At 39.1% G+C, this 14,265-nt stretch overlaps 1 protein-coding gene across 1 annotated transcript in view; it reads left to right on the top strand.

The window, feature by feature from the left end:
- The first annotated feature begins 214 nt into the window (after positions 1-214).
- The window catches only part of ADGRL3 (adhesion G protein-coupled receptor L3), an 811,907-nt gene continuing 797,856 nt past the window's right edge, over positions 215-14,265 (top strand). The window contains exon 1 of the mRNA XM_035004902.1: positions 215-940. The gene's annotated coding sequence lies outside the window, so the exon portion shown is untranslated. The remainder of the gene's footprint in view (positions 941-14,265) is intronic.

Raw genomic sequence — 14,265 nt, 5'->3', positions numbered from 1 at the left:
GCTGCCCGGCCCGGCCGGCGAGCTAATCGGCCACCCCGCGGGCTCCGGGCTCCGCGACCCCCGGGACGCAGCCCTCAGCGGCCGGGCGCCCGCTCCGCCCGCGCGCCCCCACCGTGCACCCGGGAAGGAGTTTGCGTGGCCCTCGCTCCGGCTCTCGGCGCAGGTTGCGGGCGCGAGAGGAGACCCTCCGCGGGGGAAAACCTCAGGAGAAGGAGGCGGGTTTGGCGGAGAAGAAGCCACCCCGGGCTCTCGCGGCTCCCCCTACCTATTCCATTGCGCCCTTCCCCAAGCGGAAAGGGGAGGACGAGGAAGAAGAAGAGAAAGAAGGCGAAGGGGGTGGGGTGGGAGAACTGGATATAAAGATCGGCTGGGGGGATGGTGGAAGATTTTTGGTCTCTTCAGCAGCGTCTTTCCTTAAGCGGCGGCAGCAGCAGCGGCGGCGGCGGCGGCCGCAGCAGGAGCAGGAGAAGCAGCCTCAGCTATGACTGCCGCCTGTTACTAGCTGCCGCTTGGGTCTCGGCTGCTGCTGGAGACTGAGCCCGACTCCGAAGTTGTGCAACTGTGGACTGGGAGAGACATTTGAACCCTCCTCTCTCTTTGCTCCGTTTTTACCCCCTGGTGTGTTTGAAGCAAGAACACGTAAAGGAAGACAAACATTTGGTTCTTTTTTTTTTTCCCCCCGACCTTTCTCCAAGGCTGTGTAGTAGAAGAAAGGGGGAAGGAGAGACTTTTTGTTGTTGTTTCTTTGGCCGGGGTCTCCACCCTCCTGCTGCCTTCTCTGCGCATTGGTGTCATTCTTTGCCGCGTGTGGTGGGGTGTCTTCTCTGGGGCCGGCCGGTCTTCTGCCCCGGGCTCCATGGCTGGATTGTGGAAACTGCACCCGGCTGCAGGTTGTTGAGCAAACTGATGGGACGATCTCAGGGACCGGCGGTTACGAAAGGTAATTTATTCTTCTCACTCTTCCTAATAGTGGTGGCCCTGGCCCAGCGCAGGCGGTGGCGTCCGCGGGGCGGGCAACCGAGGGGGTGCGGGATTCACGCACACTCACCCACCCACTCACATACACGCCCGCACACACACTCATCCGAGCGTGATGCGGGGTGGGAAGGGAGCCTCCTGGCTGGTGGGCACTGGGGTTTGGCACGGGTTGAGGTTTTTCCAGCAACTGGGCGATTTGGCGGCCGAGAGGGATGAAGGGGAGAGCAGACCCGGCACATTCACAGCTCAACACGCTGGGAATCGGAACTGGAATTTCCACCCCGGGAATTTTCTCTCCTCTCTCACCCCAGTGTCATCCCTTGGCGGGGGCTGAAAACAGACCAGGGGGCGCCTTCTCTCCATCGGCCCGACCTGGTGCCGCTGGAGGCGGGAGAGGGCTGGATAACCGACAGGGACCGGGTGAGAGCTGGACTCTGGGGTGATGGGGACTGAGGGGCGGCGAGCTCACTGCGATCCTTCCTAGACGCCTGTCTGGAGCATCCATAGGGGCCGCATTTGCCCAGGTCGCGCCCCTGAGTCGTATAGCCGTGCTGCCTCTTCGCACCCCGCCCGTTGTGTCCCCTTCACGGCAGTTTGGTTAAGAGCTGCTTGCCCAGGCTTTGTTAGGCGGTTTTGGTTGGAGGAAGCTGTTACTTTCGTGGGTGGCCCGGGGCGGCGCGGTGTTGGGAGTGGGCACGGGGCGGGGGACGGTGTTGCACGAATCCGGGCAGCCGGGATGCCAGGGCGGGGTAGGAAGAGCATTGGTGTCCGCGGTCGATTGGGTTACAGGTAGGAGGCAGGCGCCCGCGAGCTTCCAACGGGAGAAGGGGACGCTCCGGCTGCAGCGGAGCGTTGGTGCCCCCGCGCCCCCGCCACTGGTCCCCTGTCGGAGCTCAGGGGCTAAGCGTGCCAGGCCCCCAGCTGTAGGGGGGTGGGTGTATAGGTAGGGGTGGGGGCGACCTCTGCTACCAGGGCTAGTTGGCTGTGTTGTCAGCGTGTGCGTGACAGTGTGTGCGCGTTCCTGCGCGCTCCGGGGGATGGCCGGGAGGTATTTGTGGGGATGGTAGAGCTGATGCTACTTGAGCTGAGCTTTCTTATCGAAATCGCCTGGGATCCGCTTAACTAGAAAATCTGGTTTGAGGAGGCCGCGGGGCCCCGTAGGGGTTGCGAGGAAGCCTCACAGTGTCCCCTCTCCCCAGTGAGGAGCATTTCCGCGAGATGCGTGCGGCGCGTGTCTCTGGTGCAGCGCTCGACGCACCCCAGATTGGCCCTGATGAGGACCAAGGGGTAGAACAGTCATCTCTCGAGCAGATTGAAATAACCGAGTCAAGCCAGAATAACCCCTGGTCTCTGGAATTCTCCGGTCACTTCCCTCACTCTGATAGAAACGTGCACTGCTTTATGGCCAGAGACATCACAGCAATTGGGCGAACTCTAGGTGTGTGAGCCACCTCTGGGTGTCTCCTCCCTGTGCCTGTGTGTGATCCCTGCCTGCGGTAGTTGGAGCACTTTGTAAACAACGGTGTAAGCAGTCCTGCCGCACTCTCCTTTAAAGCCCAACCTGGTGGTGTCTGTCCTGTTTACTTTCCTGGGTGGATTACTCACTAGGAAGTGTAAGCCTTCTTGCACCTCTGATTTTACATCCTTCCAGCCAGCTGCTGGGGAAATGAAGAGACGCATAGACGCTGGCAGGAAGGAAAAACTGCCTTCTGTGTTTTGCTCTGAAGTAAATAGGCGGTTTGCTAATTTACTGTCATATGAGCTATCGGCACTAAAGAATGTCATCGTAGAATCTACAAAGAAACACCTCTTTAGTAATTGTTTACTTGAAGAATGTTCTTCATTTCCCTATGAGATTAAACAGAATTTAGCCAGATTTCCCTGATACGTTTTTCAGTCTGTAATGGTACTAAATGACCTGGAGTTCTGGCGCCCAGTTTGTTTGTGGATTACAGATAGAATTGTCAGTTCTTTTACAGCAGCATCAAGAGGTTTTCAAATAATTTGTGTAGGAGCTAAAAGGATATTTGTGTTGAAATATCTCTCAGCTTTGTTTCACTTTTTTTTTTTTTGTAATCAAAGCAAGGGTTAAAAAATATACAAAGATAAACAGTTTTTAAAAAGTTCAAAAGCTAAACTGCTTTTCAGTTTCAATAATTAAAAGCTATTAAATTCCTTAGTTGTAGATTAGCTTTGACTGCTTTGGATTTTGGTGCAAATGACTATGTTCTATTTTGTTTTTAAAAGTATAGCACTGTAAATGTAAAATGGTACTTATTTTCTAGGTACTATAATTTCTAGATTCCTTATTTATTTATTTTTTTTAAAGATCTTGACTTCTTGAAAAAGCTTAGGCTGAAAAAAAAAAAGGAATACAGAATCATTGATACCTGACTTTGATTAAGTTATGTTTTTATGCACTATTGCTAGTGGCTGTCATCTTAATAGAAAACTTAGAGAACTGTGATTTAATGTATGAGAATCTAGCTTCATATATTTGTTTCATTTCTAGAGGATATATGTTACGGTCTTTATACTTGTAAATATTTCCGAAGATTAAAGAACACTTGTCCTCATTTTAGAAGATCGAATCACAATGATTCCCAGTCCTTACATTAGAAGATTTGATCAGATCTGTTCTTTGTTTCCTAGCAGCATGTGTTTCCTAGCAGTCATACATTCCACAGGTCCTGATGTCATTAGAACTGTGTCTGTCAGTGTATTGTGCTGTCTTTAGCTGAAGGTGAATGTGTCAGAGTGCTTGAATGCCATTCCATAGCACTTCTGTATCTCTAAATATTCAATAACCTGCTCCATTGGTGTATATGGTTATCTGGACTGTTTCTATACAGTCGGGATGGGAGGAGTGATTAGTATAAAGGTTTATGTGAAATATTCAAATATTTCTTAGAACTGTTAGGCTGAATCGGGCATCCCTGGCCTGAAGAGTGATAAACCAGCATGTGATTTGCCTGATGGGTAAATGCTTTTGATGGCTCATTTTAAGTGGCTTGGTGTGATTATCCTTCAGATTGAGAGCTCTCCTCAAAAATATGAATGGAAGGTTTTCTTAATGATCTTCTTACAGTTTAGAGATTTAAATATTCCTTTCTACGGGGAATAATAGCAAGTATGAGACGTACTGGCTCCAGCTACCGTGGCTGGCATTGTTTCTAGTAATTAAGAAAGACAAATTTTTTATGGTCTTGATTTACCTTTGATTCTTTGGTGAGCTATAGCCTAGGAAATCCTAGACAGGAGATTTAAAAATGTTATAAAAGCAAAAGGATTGAAGTTAGTCAAATAATATAATGCTAAACTCAATTGTTTGTTAGATTTCATTTGGACCACTTTAACCACGGGTTGAAACTCTCTGAAAGGGTTTGCCAACTAGGAGTGACAGTTACTGTTACAAGTGGGGCATTTTTGCCCAGAAATCAGCAAGGAAAACTGATTGATTTTTGTATTTAAGAACAAAGAGCAATTTTGAGAAATGCAGCCTAAATTTAGCATGGTGTGGATGGCTAGAGCAGTTGGAATTAGAGGGAGGTGATCTTTCCTTAAGTTTTGCAAATGACTATTTTCCCTTAGATTTCTGAGATTTGCATTACATTCAAATATGGATTTGTTCACATAGGGAGAAACCCTAAAAACAGAGGCTATATTGTAGTTTAGCCTTTGTTTGCCTTCAAGGACATATTTACACATAGACTATTATTGCATTAATGTCTTGTCTTTTATGCAAATGAATTTCTTTATAGATACTTTATTTTATAATAAAATATAAATTAAAACATTCAAATTAAGTAAGGTCCTCCTGACATTTTCCCTTTGTTATCTCCATTTGTGTGTGGGGGGGGTGTGTGTGTGTTGTTGTTGATCAGTGGGGAGAAAAATCCCTATTTTTCATTCATTGTGATTTTGATATTGTTGTTTATTGGCCAGTGTGAGAAAGTAATGTGAGCATGCCTCTGGATAGCATTTATGAGTCCTAAGATGTGCATATATCCCCCAAAACCTTTAAATGTCATTCTGTCTGAGTGTTGTTGTGGCCCACTAAAATTAATTCTACTACTGCATAAGTAACCAGGTATGACATTTTTCTTAGAATTGTGAAGTTTACTCATGTACTGACAAATACATAAATAAATTAGTCATCGTACTCAGAATTAATTGGAATTTTCCATTTGTTTTAGGGAGCGGGTGAAGAGGGAGAGTTCTTCTTATATTTGATCATAACAGATTCTATAGATCTTAATAACTTATGTCTTGCTTATGTCTTATTGGAAGTTAAAACAAGAATTTAGTTTAATATTAATGAATTTCTTCATAAGAGTGATTACATATACATATTAGAAGACGTTAACATTTGGTCCATATTATTCAAGAATCTAAATGGAATGATGTTGGTGGTAATTCTGTTTACTGTGAAAATTATTTCTGAGATGGAAAATTAAATCCCCAAGTTGGATATTTCTTTCTGGGAAAACTTGTGGGTCTGTTATTTTGTAGAGCAGGTAGTTCTCTCCTCTCAAAGTGAGAGAGTTCAGGGGAAATGTGTGGGTCCCTGAGACCCTTTCAGAGAGTGCGTAAAAAGAAAACATTTTTGTAACAATGCTGTGATGATATTTGCCTTTTACTCTCGTACTTTTACAAGTGTACCGTGGAGTTTTCCAGAAGGCATGTGAACTGTGATCACATCATCGCTCTGATGGAATATGGCATGTGTGTTTGTATATTCTTTTGTTTTAGAATTTTCCCAGTTTAACTATTAGTTCATAAATATTGATAGCTGTAACCAACATAATCAAAAGTTGCTTTAGGTCATCAATTTTTAAGCATGTGAAAGGGTCCTGGGACCAGAGAGTCTGAGAACCTCTGGTGTTGACTTTTGCAAGATCTGTCTCCTTGTACTTATGCCTTGTACCCCATCTGACCATATAAAGAGTCATCTAGGATAAGAAAATAAGACTGCTCAGACTTTAAAAAGATACAAGTAGGTTGGATATTTTATTACTTGACATTTTCAGTATTCTTTTTCCAATGTAGAAAGCTTGTTTTTAGTTTTTTGTTGGTCCCCAGTTACTGAAATAAAAACTTTAAAAATGCCGGTCTCCAGCCTAATAATAGCAGAGGAGCTATAGAAAATATTCAAAATATGGGTCCCAGGTCTTGATATTCTCATATCTGGAGACACAGAATGGTGTGGTGGTAAAGAGAAGGGACTCTATGGTGTGTTTGCCTAGGTTTGATAAGTTGTTTGACTTTGGGTAAGATATTGGATCTCTCTATGCCTCAATTTCCTGATGTATTTTAATGGACATACAGTTGTTCTTTTTTTTTTTTTTTTAAGATTTTATTTATTTATTTGACAGAGACACAGCGAGAGAGGGAACACGTGCAGGGGGAGTGGGAGGGAGAAGCAGGCTTCCCGCGGAGCAGGGAGCCTGATGCAGGGACTCCATGCAGGGTTCCATCCCAGGACCCTGGGATCATGACCTGAGCCAATGCCAGTCGCTTAACGACTGAGCCACCCAGGGGCCCCCATACATTTATTCTTAATTCATAGGTTTTTGTGAAGATTTAAAGGGAAAATACATGCCAAGTGCTTAAAACAGTTCTGGGCACATAATAATAGAGATGCAACTGTTTGCTACTGTCATTATTATTATTTTTACTAAATCTCAGGAGGGTCCCAGGAAACTTTAATCAACTTCCCACGTGATTCAGAAAGCAATTATGTTTCACCTCATTGCTTTACAGTATGTCTTAAAATGCTGTTAAATTTGAAAATTTCATATAAAAGATAATCTTGGCTTTATTTTACCCTCCCATTTTAAAACTCATGAAGAGTTATGGGGATTTTTTTTTTTATAGTAAGAACTAATAAAATACCTTTTTTAGCTTGGGCTAAGTTTGAAGTTGGGTAGAGAATGAAAGCCCAATTAAAACTAGATTTCAAAGACCCTAATTGAATATTTATGTATCTTGGGAATTATTAGGGAGGAAATCACTTTTCTGAAGTGATACTAAGACGACTCATTGCACTCTTAGTCTGTTAATCACTATCCAAGCACCACAACAGGCCATTTTCAGTGAAAAGGATCTTTGGGGTAATTATATGGTGTAGTTCAGTTTGTTTATGAGTGGTAATATGCCTAATGAGTAAGGGAGGCTCCACAAAGAGATTAGTTTTACTAGATGCTAAACTTTAACTGGAAAACTGTGAATGGCGCTTTGACATCTATGTGAAAACTTTAGAGATATATTATTTATAAATTATATACATCTTGGGGGGATATATTCCATGGCTAATGTAATTTCTGACCTAGGCCTGCCACTATGAAATTAGTATTGCAGTACTTGTCATCTCCACTTTGGTTAATACTGATCAAGTATTGTAGAAACTAAATTATACTCCTTAGATGGGCACTGTCCCTAATTACGAACTTCTCAGAAATGGCCTTTGGAATGAGAGGCACTTGAATACTGTCCCAGCTCCACAACTTTCTAGCTCTGTCATCTCTATCTGTAAAATAAAAGTAATAAAGGCTACATGGCTGGTTTGGGGAGGGGAATAAGAAGTAAATAGAAAAATAACCTGATAGAGTGAGCATTTAATGAATGGTCCCTATTACTCTTAGTTACGGTATTATTAGAAATGTCCTTAAGTACCATTAGTAAGAAAATTTAGCTAAATCAAATATCATTTTCTTAACTGAAGAGTTCTTGATGAGCTTTGAAAATCAATAGCATTTTCTTAAGCAGTTGAGAAAGGTTTCACGTGTCTTTTTGTCTTTCCCATGTTCTTTCCCTCTCTTCTTTTTTAACCTTTTGTTAAGTACCTGTTTTTGAGCTTTTCTTCCTAATCTTAAAATGTAATGCTCTGCTACTAATTCCCCACCAAAAATCATATAATCCTGACAGGAAAATATTTTTGACAGCCACCAAGTGCTGTGTCTGAAGATTGACTTCAAATCACGTATAAAATGAAAGTAGCAATTTAACTTAAGACATTTTAAATTAAACTCCTGATCATCTTTTCACATGGCATCAGCAGCTCTTTAAGCTTTAACTGCATCAGAATTTCCTACAGTGTTGTAGCCAAGTCATCATAAACTTCCACGATTTAAGGATTTCTATGCTTTTAAAAGATTTATAATCCTTAAGTCAAGTCCTCATAAGATTGCGATAAATGCAGATGAATCCTTAAAATTCAAATCCCAAAATTGCTTTAAAGACCAGAAGTATTGAAAGGGTCATAAATAAGTCCAAATTTTAGAATTAACATCTGTAGGTCAGTGACGATTGCCAATAAAAGAAGTTATTGAGATGTGTGACTTATACCTATAATTACCCAGCATTTATGTTCAAGCGGAAAGACGTACAACAACATGGTAGGCGGTAAAGATGAATGAAAAAATAAGCTGTGCGTTGGACGGCTGAGTTGCTAAATTGTACCAGAATTAAGTGTTTTAAAGTATGACTCAAGAAAATGAAAGCCAAGTAGAAACGACACCCCCTTCTGTTTGATCGGCTTGTGTTGGTGTTTATGCGTCCCGCAGGGGAGAGTGTGTTACTATTCAAGACAGCCCCAGTGGCTCCACAGTAGCCTGAGCCTGTGAGAATAGGGGAGAGACTCAAGCCCAGTTTTTGATGTTCTGCATGGGTGGGTAACCTGAATACTAAAATGCATTCCATTGACAGCTGACCCTGTAAGAAGTTTTTCAACAGTCTCCTATTTTGTTTTGTTTTGGTTTGGTATTTTTTCCCCTTTTCCTCTCCTCACAGCTCTTCCAAACACTTTTGGATAAGAGTAAATGGTCCTGACTGATGGTCATCTTTTTTGTATGAGATTTTATTTCTGGCAAGAATGGAAGGCTCAACTGGTTTATATTTACGTCTTCTGTTTTTTCAAATTTTCAGTGCTCTTGATTTGTCTGTCAATGGCTGATGGTTGTTGTTTGAACCTTGACTCAGAATACTGATCATGACTTCAAGGAGTGGACAAAGAGTCTATTGAGAAATAGTTTTGTGTTAACATGTGCATATCTATAGACTTTCTTCTTTATATTGGCTTTAACTGTTCAGCTGAATTTGTCTATTGAGTTTTACTCGTATTATTAACTGTAGTTGACTTTAAAAGAACAGCTTAGGCAACCATTTTCTTTTAAAATAATGCACATTTTTTGAGTTACAGGTACTTTTCAGTGAAATTTCACTTTAATTTCCAAAGTTTTTATGTGACAGTTAAATATTATTTAAGTCATTCCAAAATGCTGCATATTTTATAACATTTCAATTATCTTATGGACCTAAATTCAACTTACAAGATTTAGTAAAATGAATGTATTCATTATCTCTTTTAATTGCAAAGACACTTCCAACTAGCTTTAGGCTAAAATGATTAATTTATTGGGAAGTTATTGTGTTTCTCACCTAAAGAATCTTAGGGAAGGATGGAGGTTTACCTAGGCATCAGAAAAAAAAAAAAGCACCCTGAATACCACTAGGATTCTGCTCCAGTTGGTTGCCCCTACTTCAGTTACCACTTTTCCTTCTCTTTGCCTATTGGATCCTTTCCCTTTGACCACAGTCTGAATTTTTGGTACCCAGCTTTAGATCAATCTACTATCTCTAGCTTAGTGGAGTCAGTAATGATATTGTAGATCCTCTGTGGACAGACACATAGTTAGCTTGAAGAAGGAAAAACTCATTAAAAGGCAGTTAAAACCTGAATGTCCCCTGTGGTGATCCTTTGTTAACTGAGACAGATCAGACATAAGGAGAATTGGCTAGGAAAACCATTAAAAATGGGTTTTATTCTCTTCCTGTGTGTGGCCAAGGTGATTTTGAAAAATGCTTCCCTACTTGGCCCAATAAACACATGTAAATCAAGGGATTCAAATCTTCAGGTTCAAGAACACCTGTGAAACTGCCGAAGTTATCAACTGCATATCTGTAAAGCCACCAAATAATTGAAAGATGTCACTTTACTTAGGCAATGTATGCCATTCTGTCATATGATGGTAGAGTTGTCATTGTACAATTCCAAACAGGGGCACTGGACACAGATTTGGTGGCAGATAGAGTGCCGAATTTGCTACATGTGCTTAAAAATGCAGAGCAATACTGATCTTAAATGTAAGTGCAAGTTTAAATGTAAATTATTTAGGCATTGAGCATAAACAGGCAAACAGAGCTCCCAAGATGTGCTGTTGGACACAAGAGTTCATGGTTAAATTAACTTATGTATGAGCTCCACCAGCCACATTAAGAGGGTCCTTACTGAAAAGGAACAAAAGTTCCTAAACAAGTGGAGGTTGCACAGAGAAAAAATTATCCCAGAAGGAACTGAAGAAACAAAAACTTATGGCATGGGAATAAATACATCATAAAAAGAAATGCAGATAGAAGTAAAAGCAGAAAGATGAGTTTGCAGATATGAATCCATCCATTTGAGACATCTAATTGCTTTACACTTGCTAGTATACTCATTATGTCATGCTACTGATGGGAATATATGTTAATTCAAGTAAACCTTATGTTTAGAGGCAGAATATTCAAAAGCATATCAAGTAGGACATTTCATATAATTTATTAGCTGTTTAAAGAATCCAATGAAAATATACTTCAACCTATCCAATAATGTTATTCAAATGATAGGCATTATTCAAAATAATAGATCCATTATTATGAAAACTAGAGTTTGGGTAGTGTTTAATGCTGACACTTGACCAACTCAAATAAAATGATGCTTTAGAAGTATTTTTTGTAGAAGTTGGGAAACCTCCTTAATTTATTGTTTTTTTTTTAATTTTTTATTCAAAATGGGAAGTTATATTGTATTTTTAAGTACCAACTCAATATAAATAGTAACGTATGAAGATAATTTGGAGAATTTTTAAAGGTTAGTATAAAACTTAATTAGAAGAACTCCCATGCACCTTCCTTATTGTTGCATATCCTTGAAGAAGAAAGAGCACTAAAAATTAGTAGGCTGTCAACATTGTATTTTTCTGATTTGACATTATTAAGCAAACTTTGTATTTCTTTTTTTGTGCATTTGATTAAATGTGTGATCGTATCTTGGTGAAATAGCCTGCTGGGTTGCAGACAGTAGTGTTCAGAAATGAAATTTGCTTAGAGCCTCTGAACCGACATTTTTCAACGAGACCTTTTTTGAATAATGGTTGATAGTGAGATTGCACTGGTGTGTATGTGTGTTTTCTTCCTTGAATATAAGGAGTATGGAGATAGAGCAACACAAAAGTAATGAGGTATGAAAGAAAGCATTAGGTTTGTAAATGAAAAATGAACCTACTTTATTACAAATGAATGAACTATTTGTATGAGGGACTACGTATCTTTATCAGAGGATGGTATGCTAGTCTGTCTGCTTTGGTTTAGTAATCTTACTGTGTTAACTTCCTTACCTGCTACTCTCTCTTAGCTTGGTAGATGTTATTCTGGAATTTTTGCTATTATCCCAGTGTTCATCATGTACATAAGCTCTTTTGATCCTACTTGGGTGCCCATAATAACTGAATTTAATTTCCACTCATCCTTCCCAATGCAGCTCATTCTAAATTCTGAACAAACATATTTTAAAAAGGTTTTTTTTTTTTTCTGATTATAGTACTTGCTCATATTGAATACTTGTGAAATATAGAGATACATAAAATCAAAATAGAAATCACCCTATATATCATAGTGGTACCTCTCAATGTTCACAGACATTATTTTACACATATTTTAGCTTGATTATCCACATATTCTATATATTAAGTGTATTTTATGTATGTATGTTTGTTTTAGTAGAATTAAGGTTAAACTATATATACAGTTTGTGTAATTCTCTCTAAATTTCCCAATGCCATTCATTTTTTGAAAGCATCATTTTAAATATTGTACAATATTTCATAGAGTGATACATTATGATTTACTTAAACATTTCCTTATTCATGTGGGTTGTCATGTTTTTCTAGGATAAGTAATGCTAAGCTTGTCTCATTCTCTGATGATTTCTGTAGCACAGATTCCTTGAAGTACAGTTACTAGGACAAAGTAAATAATTACCGTTTGAGTTTTACTGCTTGGCGACAGTGATCCACATGCATCGTTGTTGCCTGAGCATAAGTGGTCCCCCTAAACTTCTGGAAATTCTTTCTTAAGAATTGGTAACTCTTGGTTATGTGTAATTAGTCATTACTAACTCTAGGTAATTATATACTTAGTAAAGTTAGTAACTTATTGTTCGGTAGTTTTTAAGAATTACTAACTCATATATATCAATGTGTAAAAGCCAAGATCAATTAAATAGTAATAAAAAATGAAATTTACTGGCTATTAACATTTAAATAAAGGACTGTGCCTAATGTCTTTGAATATAACATAATGTTAAAGCAAAACCATACAATGAAACTGATTTATGAAGAATTAGAAAGTTCACCATCCAGTTTATGTCCCCATAAACTTTCTTAGTTTTGTTCTTTGCTCTGAATAGGTCTCTTCTCTCTTAACTTCGTCTAAAACATCAACTTAACAAAGCTCTCCTCTACCAAATCCATATGGAACAAGAACATTGGAGGGCTTGGTTTGGGCTTTTTTAAAATTTAAGTATGAAAAGTAGAGGTAAATTTTATCAGCAAACATATTTAATGTAAATGAAGTTTGTTTATAAAAGGAGAAAGAGGTCAGTAAAGAAAAGTAAGCAGTGCATTGTGGCTCATAGTTAGTAAACGTGAACTCAAGTTTTGCTTGGTGTAAGTTCAATTAAAGATTTGCCCATAAGAATAAGAGTGAGGTGTAAGTTATGAGGTGTTCAGTAACTCTTAAGTAAAATTGAAGAAGAAAACAGAAGGTGTATAATGTAACTTTTTATCATTTTCATAGTGATGGCGATACCTGTTGAGTTTGATTTCAGTAGTTCATTCTTTGGTCAAAAGGACTAACAGTTAAATATCATCTTTGTGACTTCTGCTTCCAGTCATAAAGACATAAATGGAAGGTACATTTCTAGCAGTCAGATTGGTAACCAGTTCTTACTTCACTTTCTGTATTTTCTTTAAATTTACACCAGAACATATTTATAGGACAGTTTAAAGCTTGATTAATAAATGAATATATAACTGCGTGAATGTGCTTTATGGACCTAGAAGAAACAATTGAACATGAAAGCAGTTTTTGAAGTTACTGTTGCAAGGTAAGTTCAAGTACCATTGAAAATTGCTCTGTATCAGCATATGAAAAAATAAAGGCATAGAAGGATTCTTAAAAGGCACACTCTAGCACACTTTGTTTCCTCAAAATAAATACTAAATTGTTGTTGATTAGCAACTCCCCATTTGCTAATTAGCGGGTATAAGATTTTAGTTATATAAGATAAGGAAGTTCTAGCCATCTGCTGCACAATATTGTTAACCATAGTGACAATATTGTATTGTACAATTAAAAACCTGTTGAGAGGGTAGATCTCATGTTAAGTATTCTTACCACAGTAAAGTAAAAATTAAAAAAATTAAGTTCTCAAGAACTGAAGTGACATGTCCAAGGCGACATGGCTGGTTTATAGCATACGCTGCCTTTTATTAAGGAATTTCTCAGTCTTGCACTTGACTGTTCTCATTTTGATTTTAGGCATGGTTGTGTCACTGTGTAGCTGATCATACTGGTCCTATAACTTAAATCGTGGATAGGACTGGGGGTTCTTTCTCTCTAAAAACATCCATGAGGTAAAATAAAATGGTAGAGCTCATTAGTATAGAATACCTGTACTTGCAAGTTGATATTTCAAGAAAATTTAATAGGTATTTTTTTAAAGAATTTTCATGTTACATCCTTCTTAAAGGGCTGAGGCACAAGATTGCATGTGGTAAGAGTATATTTTAAAACCGTAAAATAGGTTTGACATTCTATTTGTGAATGCTTAAAAGAAATGGACATAATGAAGGTATTTTACATTCTTTAAAAATGTTAAGGACTCTAAGACGTTTCTCTCATATTTCTCTTTTTATATTTCTCTATATTAAGCATACTAATTATTAGCAATAAGACATCTTAAGATTTGATATATGGGATTTGATACAGTTTCTTATATCAGCTTTCTTTCCCTTATGTTTATATATCAAATAAATTCCACATCCAGAGCTCTGGGCCCAAGGTACTATTATCTTATACTAAGGCAAATTCAACAGCTCTTCGTTTTTAAAGCAGAAATGTATATGTTGAATATTATACATTTATTAAGGAATTTCTCAGTCTTGCACTTGAGTGTTCTCATTTTGA

This window comes from Mirounga leonina, unplaced genomic scaffold, assembly GCF_011800145.1.
Source record: "Mirounga leonina isolate KUSES-001 unplaced genomic scaffold, KU_Mleo_1.0 Mir_129, whole genome shotgun sequence".
Taxonomy (NCBI): Eukaryota; Metazoa; Chordata; class Mammalia; order Carnivora; family Phocidae; genus Mirounga; species Mirounga leonina.
Note: the sequence above shows the minus strand (reverse complement) of the source record. Positions and strands in the feature narration are given on the sequence as shown.